Here is a 10926-nt window from a genome sequence, read left to right as displayed (position 1 = left end):
AGTATTCATCTTTGTTACTCTGTCCGCAATGGGTGAAAAGGAGCAACATATGGACTGGAGGATGTACCAGTCTGTGGCCGAACCTGTAGGACCAGTGACTGAATGCATTCTGGGTAAAATGGAAGTATGGACAGAGGGGTCAATGAGAGTTCATGGGTAGATTAGAAGAAGGAAGGGGTGTTGAATTATAGGCAGATGAACAGTTGTACAGTTGTTTTGTAAAGGTGGAGGAGAGCTTGTCCATCATTTCTAAGGCTGATAATGCAGCAATTATCCTCTATGTCTCCAAGAATAAAATGCAAATTAAGTGCGTTTCCATTAGCTTGATCGAAACAATGACAAAAGTGAAGACTTTTTCAAGAATTGGGCAAGTTGTTATTGTTCTTTAGTGTCAGCTAATGTTGGACATATTTCATGCTTTCATTTGAAAACAAAAACAAAGAAATGCATTTTGTAATATTCAATTACACGACTAATGGCCGTACAACCATGATGGAACGGGTTTGACATTTCTGGAGATCGTGGCGGACAGATATTTTATATTTACGGATGTCCAAAGCCACTTTTGAACAATTGCAATGAAATTGAACCATTTGTCAAGTCTGTAGGTCAAATGCATTTCTATCACTGTTTATTTTATAATTTCAATATCGACAAAAGGAAATTTCTGCGCCAAGCGAGTATAACTTTTTTTTTGCGATATTGTTTCCACTCACTTTTTCTAATTCGACGAATCATAATTCTCAAAAAGCACTTGGATGGAAACCCAACCCACGTTTGCTTCCATTTCTAGTGAAAAGAGTTGAATGAATGGCAAACTGCCTGTCGAAAGGACCTAAAAGGAATTTTAATCTGCCCATTATGTGGTGTAAAGTATTCTCCCAACTCTTCTTCAATGTCCCCTTTCACAACAATGCTGTCCGCCGGCCAAAGATCTCCTGAGGGACTCCAGACTTCACTATGGAGATACTGAATAACTCCTCTCTATTTCAAAGAGACCACAATTATGACCTCCATTTTTCCCTCTAAATATTCTTTTCAGAGTCACTTCTCTCTCCCCCGCCATCCTGCCCCAATTGCGGCATCTGTGGGCAATTACCATTAGCTTTTCATACAAGGCTAGCCAACAGAGGAAGCTGTTGTGTTGGGTCTCACAGCATGGGGCTGCTGGCTGGAGAGAGGGATAGCAGGAAGGAGGGATGGAGGGAGGGATGGATGGCTGCTGAGGAGGTCTATTCATGTCTCCAGGGCGAGGCCATACTCGACTAGACACTTATTGTGACAGTGACCTTCCTGTCACCATACAGCTGACACAAAGCAGCTTCATGTGGAGGTCAGCTGACTCGCTCTTTCTCTCTGTCTCTTGCCCTGCCTGTCTACTCTTCACCCTCTCTCTCTCTCTATCTCTCCCTCTCTCTCTGTCTGTTGCTCTTCTCTATTAATGTTTATTCTATGCTGTTTATGACGCCATCTATTAAGTCCACCCTTCCTAAAGTGACAGATATAGGTTTTTGACAATTTAGCACAACAAGGCTTTTGTCCATCTAGTCTTATGAGTTTTTACACATGAACGTCAGTTTACGTCTGTCAGGGAAGATAGGGACACAGGCTTGTCCCTATCTTCCCTGACAGACATAAACTGCTGTTCATGTCACAACAGATTGTGAAGAATACAAGACAAAGATAATGCAGATTATCATAGGAGGTGATGCTGAAGTGCTCAAGTGATTATGATGGTATATACCATTGTTAGGGTTTCAGCGAGTCTATATTTAGACCCAGGCTGTGATAGGATGAGTGGAATGACCTTTAATCTGACATGTGTCTGAATCAGAAGCTGTCCAGTCAGCCCCAGCTAAAGCATCTCAGTCAACAATTATTATTATTATTGTTAGATAAATCGACTCTGCAAAACGACCCTGGACAAGATGAGGCCTTGGCTTGTTTTCCAGCACACATGCGTGATGTAAAAGAGACCCTGCAGGGTAAAAGGAGCCACTTTTTGCATCTTGTGCGACTACGCCACAATAAATATGTATTTATTTCCAACAATAATTGCTATGTTTACTTGAGGTTGTTGGGAATTCATGGAAAATAAAACTTCTGTAACTTCTGTAATAAAATTTCTGTAGATAATACAGTTTTAGAAGTAGGACACACTTCCCCCATGGGCTACTGGCACATTTTATCCCGCAACCACCATGTTGGCGAAACTTCTTCACGAAACAGTTCAGGCCCACAGGTCTGCTAAGTTTATGACGTCATATTGTGCCTCCTAAAGCCTTAAACTAAAATACGAAATAGCAAAAATCTCTTTCAATCATTTTTTTGATCTGGCTCTCTTAGCACTTTCTCCATGTTCTCTCACGGATTCAGGGAAATTGACTACTCTTCCCACATATATGACCATATGATTCATTTTGTGTATGGTTGCCTAGATACAAGGGGTGGCTCGTCTTACCCCTTTCTCCCCTACAAAGGCGATGTTTACAAAACTGAAACGTTGCAGCTTCGACAAAAGAGAAGCTAAAACCAAAAAGCAAAACCTACTAATCAACTTCACAACTTCACAGAACAATGTCTTGAGCATCATGCCATCTGCCATGTTGAACACAGACTGTAAACATCTCTGCTTGTGATAACATTATAAGGTGACAGCCTATGGAGAAGTGACAGTTAAGGACGTCCACTTCCGTACATGGGTCTGTCCTGGTCTGGTGTGAATGGTGTTGACACTGGCTATTCCTGTGTACAAGAAAGTCTCTATTGGGAAGAAATGCTCTCCCCTCTCTCCACTACTGCTGAGGTGCCATTGAGCAAGTCCCAAACCCCCAGTTTCTCCACAGGAATTGCTGAGTAGCCAATAACAGCCTATGAGACTGTGGTTGTACCTTGTGAAACAGCATTGCTTAGGTGCTCAAACAACTTTCCCAGGAAAAATAAAGGTTTAATGAGGATTGCTGATTTATTCTGGGTGGTTTTGAAAGCAGGTGTTTTCCCAAAAGCGTTTTAGCACTGAGGACACCATTGTCCTGTGACTCTGAATGAGACGCTTCTGGTCAATCAGGTCCTCTGTCTTTTCTGCATTCTTTAATTTGCTTTGGGCACGGTCACACTGTAAGATTAATTGTGGCTTTGAAAGTCCTATCGGCTAAGAAGAACTGTTTTGCCACAGTTGTTCTTGATGGTGATGATGCCTTAACCGTAAAAAACATGACATTGTTTTTATACAGTTCACTTTTGATTTGGGAGTCATATAAGGTACTTTCAAAAACATGGAACTGGCAGCGCTCGTAAAGACTTAAAAAAAAAAAAAAAGGCAAGACTTGACCTCAATTGTAAGCCTTGTAATTACAAGTCTTGTTTTCCTTATTTTGTTACAGAAGTGTTTTGGAGTGCTGCCATTTGAGCGTTCTTCATGGATGTTTTGGAAGTCAGTTTATAGTTCTTGGCAGAGCAGCCAGACAGAAGGTCGTACAGAGAGACACACCAGCGATGCCCTCTTCACATGAGGTAGCGATGTGTCTCTTGCTGCTTTTGTTATGATTGATGGGTGGGTGCCGCCACATCCCAGTCATAACTTCTGATAAGGATTACCTCATATTTACCGAGCCGTTGGTCAGTGGGGTCCGTGAAGCTTACCAGCTTATACATATACAGAGCTCTTAGTGTCTATCCATTCCCACGTACCTCTCATCGGCTAGGGCTGTAATGCCTGGTAAATCCCCTCTCAGGACGGTGGGCACTAATGGACACTATGACCGACCTTATTTACATCAGATGAAGATATTACTCAATGCTGAGAGAGAAAAAGAAATATGAACTCAGACCAACAGAGGATTGACAAAACAGAGAGAGTGTGACTGCAAAAGATTCCCAGAGAGGGACGGATACAGAGAAAAGATTGTTGTTGTTGTCTCAAGTCCACTGTGTATGTGTATAGTATAGTATAAAATACATTCCCAAAGCACAGTATACAAGGCAAAGAACAGCTTTCAACTGACCTCCATGTCCCACTCATCCCAAACCCGACCCACCTTACAACCCACCATCCTAAGAGAGGTAGAAGGAAGATAGAAAGAGAAGAAGATGAAGGAAAACAAGTCAGTGAAGGCTTTGTATTGGGAAATGTGGTTTGACAAGAAGCAAAGCTGCTTTCTGCCTGTTCCCAGTGGGTTGAAAGAAAGAAGGGAGAGAAAATGTTTTTAACTTAAAAGGCTTTCAGGTGACGTAACGCACCCACTGGGGGCCATATTGAAGATTTACAGCTCTTGGGCAACAGTGAATTCATAGTATTCTGTTACATCATCACATGGCCATCTTGGTAGGAATATAACAGGTGATTGTAATAAATTAACAGGTGATTATGATCAAACGACAGCCACAGCCAATGAACTGTCTATATTGTAAAGCACCATATTGATAGGAAATACATGTGACATTATGGGAATACTATGAATAGCTGATTGCATTTCTAAACGTACAACTTGGCCGTCTCAATAATTCATGGTTCCGTAGACATTTTTGTGCTGTTTTCGACTGGGAACTGATCATTTCGTCACTGATGCATCCGATTGATTTTGTGTTTCGATTTGATTTTGTTAGCTAGCTAATTTGGTTAGCTAACCATCACTGTCCTTTTGTTAACACATCTGATTTCATACTAGCTAATGTACTGTATGTAGTAGAAGCTAGCGTTAGCAGTAGCTAGTAGTCGTTTGTTAACATTAACATTGGTTGCTTTTCTAAATTAGCCTGCTGGTCAGTTAGCTAGCTAACAAAGCCAGAAAACAGCCGTTTGTTTAGGTTAGCTGAGCTGATCCTTCTCAAGCTACAACTCATAGTGTTTTGGAGTAGAGACGGACCAAAGGGGCTTTAGGGCAACAGACAAGATACCTGTGTCATAGTGACCTAAGTCTGGAAACCAATCTACCTAATTTCTGATTTGACCTACAGGTACATCCGCATTATCACAGAATGTCTCTTTTACTAGCATGGTTGTTACAGAAATGATTTGAGCACAGCCAATCTCCCATGGACCTCCATGGTGGCAGGAGACGTGGTATTAACTGCGAAGTCCTCATTGAAGCATTTGCTCTAGCTGTGTATGAACGCTGAAAAAAATCATTGGAGGCCTAACGCCTGCTGCTGAGCATCTGTTGATCACAGGCAGTAAAGCAGTGCCAGTGTCAGAGAGGTAGCCAACCCCCAGTCTCCTGCTGGGTCTCGGCTTTTTCTCCTGAGACTGCTGCTTGGTAGTACTTCTCTCTGCTTTTACCTCCGTCTCTCTCGCTCTCTTTGTCTCTGTCTCTTACTTTTCTGATCTCTCCCTCTGTCTTTTCTTTCTCTCTTTCTCATCCGCTCGTTTTCCCTCTCATCATCTTGCTGTCCCTAAGGGCTTCTGTCATCGGCTCGCACTTTATAACCGTCAGACTGGCAGACGGGATCCAGACGGCCTCTGTGCTGAGAAAACTCTGCCCAATCCTCTCAAGTCCTACCTGGCACAGGGGCTGAGGAATCATTATACCCTCCCTACTGGGACTTTTGGCAGACGAATGTGCCATGAGGCGTCGGAACAATTGGAGTGATGAATGGCTATGCCTTTTCTTTAGGGAGTTTTTCCATTTAGTCATTTCTTCTATACTGTACAGTGCAGTGCCTTACCCTCATGATGAAACCTGTAGCCCTGCAGCTGCCAGTGATTTTGTTACTGATTAATCTGCCAATTCTTTTTTTCAATCAATCATAACTAATTTACCAAAAACCATTACAACTGAAAGTTTGCTGGCATTTTTCTTGAATTTCCAATTGGAATAAGTCATTATAGCCAAACTGCATTTGAGCATGTTATAGTCCAGTGTCCAGAGCCCGACTTAGACTACTTGATGGATGCTTTACCAGATGTATAAACTAAATAAACTACTGTAGCACACCTGTAATGACGAAAGAGATGTCTTTTAAGGCGGCCTGGAAAACTCAAGCCAGCTGCAAGAATCTGCTCTGCAAGGGAAACTTACATTGTCATTAAATACATCTATTACTTTTAAAATAGTAGTTTAAATGTCATGGATATGAGTGCGATGAGTATATGAAAATCAATATGAGTTAACATTTAGCCATTGACATCACTCATTAGGGTTTTGATGCACAGATTAGCGGATGGTTACATGCAGCGATGTTCGTGTGGTTTCATCAGAATTTAATCTGCTGTACGGCTCTGACACAGAAACAGGTAAACAGATGCAGATGTTTGGCACAGCAGGCAGATGTACATACACACACACACACACACACACACACACACACACACACACACACACACACACACACACACACAAAACACATACAGGCATGCATACACATGCACACACAGTCGTGCATTTTTTGAATGATACTTCAGGCAATGCTTTCCATACAGCAAGCCCACACACTGAAACTATGTAAATGGGTGTCACATGTTGTTTAGACATGCAGATGCGAGGTACGCACTGTTTGACCGATATGGGTTTTTGAGGGTCGATATTGATATTTTTGTGTTGAAGCTTCCGATATTTTGTACTGATTTTCAATATTTGACCATTTTTATGCCACAAAAGAAACAAGTATTCAGTGTTTGCCCCAGAATTGTATTATTGTCAGAGTGGAAGACCCTCTGAAACAGCATTTAGACAATCATGGGACAATAAAACTCTCCATTGAAACCCAGACTAATTCTTCTAATTTCTTTTAGGGTTTTCCATAATATCAAAGGTGGACCACATGACTGGCAGATATCTGATATTTAATAAAAGGCCAATATCAGCAGAATGCATTGGCAAACTGATATTTCAGTCCGACTCGTGGTAACGTTTCCATTAAAAGGGCTATAAACTGCATTCGAGTTTGCTGATGCAGAAATTCAGATTATCAAATTTCGGATCTTGTCCGGAAATTCATGAAATGGTGAGAAGGCTGACATGGTGATGCAGCTCTTTGTGTTGGGTGCAGCCAGCCAGGCTGGGGGCGTAAAGAGGCACAATGAGGTAGCTGTTGGCTCATGCTGCAGGTCGTGGAGCCGGGAGGGAGGGAGGGACGATCCCAGAAGAAATGCATCTTCCATCTTCATCCCTCTCTTCCCTCCACACAATGTCACGCTGTCTCTTCTCTGCTTCATTACTAGTGTTCTCGCTCTTTTTTGCCCTCTAACTTTACACAAGGCTTTGTCTTTTTCTCTCCAGTCTCTATTCCTGTCCTCCTTTCATCTTCTCCCACAACATGCTACATACTCTTTTCTGCTGTCATCTCTCTGTCTCTGTTTCTGTGTTTCCTTTCTTCTCTGACTCGTGCATGGTAATCTCCAGACAGAAGCAGTGTGAGGCTGACGGCTACAGATTTGTTGTCACATTAACGCTGTGGTAGAACTTCTACTGCCATACTGAATGTAGACAAACTCTTTGAAGGTTTCATTTTGAAGAGAAATAGCCACCATTTGGGAAAAAGTGCTCTACTGTGCAAAATGATTGACAGCACAAAATTGCAAGTTATAGGATCATAGACAAAAAACTAGTTATGGAGCGTCCTGGTGGCTCAGTGGTCTAAGGCAGTTTTGTCACGTCATCCCCCTCACTTTCCCCCAATCTTTCCTGTCTCTCTACTTTGAACTATCTAATAAAGTGCTGAAATGCCAAAAGAAAAAAAAAATCAAATTCTGGACTACATTTTAAAGCAAAGTAATCAACTTAAGTCCTTGGCTGACAAAAGCGATAACACTTTCGCATACTGGATCTTCTATACTTTGGAGATATTGAATGACTGGATGATGAATCCCCCCCCCCCCCCCAATAGATATTTTTTTAGAAGAGAACTGCATTTGCTGTTATTGTGAACAATCAGTGTATAATTTATCATGATATTGAGGCAGGGAAACCTGTAACCGTAAACTGTAAATGTTGGCTATAGAGTATCATTGGAAATATTTCATTACATACATTACATACATCATTTTCTCTGTGGTATTTATGTACGGTATGGCATCAGCTTTTCCAAACAGAATCAGATCGTGCTCAGTTCATTTCCTTAGTACAAGATTTTACCTCATCAATGTTGACTTTGATTCCTTATAATCAATACCAGTGGCAAAAAGCCCTACTTGAGTACATTTTGCATACCTTTTAATCACTTTTATTTGTTTAAAGATAGTCCAAAATGTATGTGTGAGAAGGGGATTGGGTTGTGGTTTGAACATATGCCAATCTGGGTGGCGTCTGCGGTTGTGGGATTCAAAGCTACTTCCACACACGCCACATGTCGATCTACAGAGGCAGAAACTTTTCAGCAGTAGCCGATGCCAATCCTTTAATCATCTCTTAATGAGTTTCAGGGGGGATATTTCTCACTGTGGGAAAGAACTGAGCCTTTTTGATTATGCAAATCCAGGAGTGCAGGAAGTTTAGCTGCGGATTTCAACTGACTCTGTGTTTGTTTTTCAAGTTACCAGTTAAATCTCTCCTGCTTTGACACCTGGGTAGTAGAGAGAGGGCAGATAAAGCATGTAAGTCTGACCTCTGCTCTGATCTCTCTGCTGCTGTTCATCTTTGTATAGCCAAGTGGCTTTTTATGCTGTTCTCTTATTTATCAAGGCTGACGTTCATTCTACCAGAGGAGAAAAAACATCTTTCAACAGTGATTTTCTTCTTCTACAATTAAACACTTCCTTACCTGGTGGCTGCCCAGTACAGTCACAGCCTTCTGACATCCAACACCTTACTCAAATTGTTAGGGGAGGAGAAAGTTGCTGAGTTTTGCTGTAGCAAGCCTGGGATTCAAACTGGCAATCCTCCAGTCCCAAGCTTGCTTCACTAACCATTACACTACCGCTGCCCCCTCTTAACGTGCTTGAGCTGCTGTGTTTTGAACCAGATTAACACACTCAATTATGCATTAGCCTGACTTTGACAGGCTTTACTTTCGCAAATGTTTATGCATACATGCTGTAGTTTACTCTGCTTTTGTGTGTGATTTGGACATCATGTAGTGAATATTTCATAAAATTTTCATTATTCATTTCCGCTGGCAAATGGCACACAGGGGGCCCATATGTTACACCAGTATAGCTTCATAAACAAGACCAATTTTAAACCTCAGCAGCACAGCTTGGGCCAGAACCAAAAAATCGGGCGTCACACATCGATGAGCCAAACCAAGCTGAATCCCCTGACTTGGAAACAATGAACCGGAGAGGTTAAGATGCGAGTTCACTGACACATCCTCTAGAATTGCTGGCACTATGCAGAAAAAGAATGATGTGAATGTTATTTTGGGACAGGTGTGCGCACTGGAGTGTGGATGAGGATATATTACAATCAGCCCGACCTCGATCGGTCACGGTTCTCACCTCTATCATGCCATGGCAGGCAGAACTGAGTGGGGTGAAATGGGGTGGAACGACTTGGGCTCTCCAGAGGAATGTGAGGTATTTCCTCGCTCACAGCGTACAGTACAGCCGGTCTGTTGTACTCTGCATCACAAAGAGACAGGCGGGTTGATCATAGTGAATATGAACTGTAGGCATACTAGTAATTTGGTATGAAAGCCAAGTATTCCAGTAAACCAGAACTGCACCAAATACTGATGCCTGCATTGACCCATGACAACTGCTTCTTAAAACTTCACTGCTCCAGGTGAGGCTCGAACTCACAACCTCGGCATCGCTCTGCTGGTTACTGCTTTATAAGTACCGCGCGCTAACCGATTGCGCCACTGGAGCAAGGTGCTGGAGGCCTAAACCATCACCACATTCATTTTGAGACATGAGTATAGTCACTGTAAATAGATGAGATCATCGGTGAGAAAATTGGCAGCCTCTACCGGCATCTACACTGCATTTTACATTGTGTACCACCAGATCCGATTGTGCAGGAAAATCTGCTGGATTGCTTTACGGCACAAAACAGGAAGAGGCTGCTGTTCTTCCAGAGCAAACGGAGCTAAAGCTTTCAGAGTTTCTCACAATGGTAGATGGTGAAAGGCCGATGGAAAAATCACTTCTAACATGTTTACCCTCTTCATTAAAGAGTAACTAAACCCCCAAAAAAACTGTTTTCAGCTGAAAACCGATGTATTTGGGTATTAAGTAGTGTTGTCGCTGGATTCAGGTCCAAATCTTGACATTTTAGTGCAAAGTATTTGGATTCTACGCAGTGATGGAGAAAACTAGCACATGCGACGCCAGGGAGCGGGAAGAGAGATGCAAAGTCTTCAAAGTCCTCTTTGTGACAGGAAGCAACAGGGTTTCTGGGAAATGTGTCCTAATTTTGAGAAACACTAGAAACACTTGAAAACAACACGGGTGGCGTGAGATAGAGGCTACCAATCATCTCAACTATGGTCTTGTTTGTTTGCAGTAATTATACCAAGGTATTGTAATTAATTTGACAGTGATCTATTGTTGTTTAAAAATGCTACCCATAGCACCTTTAAGTAGCTTGACTCACTAAATGCCATTCTAAATGCCATTCTTCCTGTGTGTGCATGCATGAGTGAGTGTGTGTATGTGTGTGTGTGTGTGTGTGTGTGTGTGTGTGTGTGGGGAGGGGGGCTGTGTGCACGTGCTGGCATGCCCCATGCCTCCACTGATGTGAGTGGAGGCGTAGCAGCACAGTGGCTGATTGACTAATGAATTGCTCAGTGTCGTGTAAGCTGTGGTAACAAGATGAAAGACAAACACCACGAGGCAATTAAAGCAGCGTTTAGACAGATGGCTTCATCTCATTAAGACCTCCAGCGCCGGGCGGGCGGTGCTCATCGGAAAAAAGCATGTTTAGGAATGAAAATAATCACTCCTTAATGGCTAGTGAATAAGATAGAGATTGATGTTAGCATTTTGAATTGGGAGCCAGTGTCACACCATGTACAGTCAGAGGCTGCTTTGTTTGAGCAGTTGGAAGT

General features: G+C 42.3%; 1 protein-coding gene and 1 non-coding gene across 3 annotated transcripts in view; one reads left to right on the top strand and one right to left on the bottom strand.

The window, feature by feature from the left end:
* The window catches only part of LOC139657783 (inactive rhomboid protein 1-like), a 54131-nt gene that overhangs the window by 5748 nt on the left and 37457 nt on the right, over nucleotides 1–10926 (top strand). The gene's annotated exons all lie outside the window — the stretch shown is intronic.
* trnai-uau (transfer RNA isoleucine (anticodon UAU)) lies at nucleotides 9652–9745 on the bottom strand. Its single transcript has 2 exons — nucleotides 9708–9745; nucleotides 9652–9687 (listed from the first exon to the last, which is right to left on the bottom strand). It is a non-coding gene; the product is annotated as a tRNA-Ile (tRNA).

Source organism: Centroberyx affinis, unplaced genomic scaffold (assembly GCF_046629955.1).
Source record: "Centroberyx affinis isolate AG114_WGS23_722 - 3 ecotype Tasmania unplaced genomic scaffold, CSIRO-AGI_Caff_v1 ptg002757l_1, whole genome shotgun sequence".
Taxonomy (NCBI): domain Eukaryota; kingdom Metazoa; phylum Chordata; class Actinopteri; order Beryciformes; family Berycidae; genus Centroberyx; species Centroberyx affinis.
The sequence above is the reverse complement of the archived record's forward strand: the minus strand, read 5'-3'. Positions and strand labels throughout refer to the sequence as shown.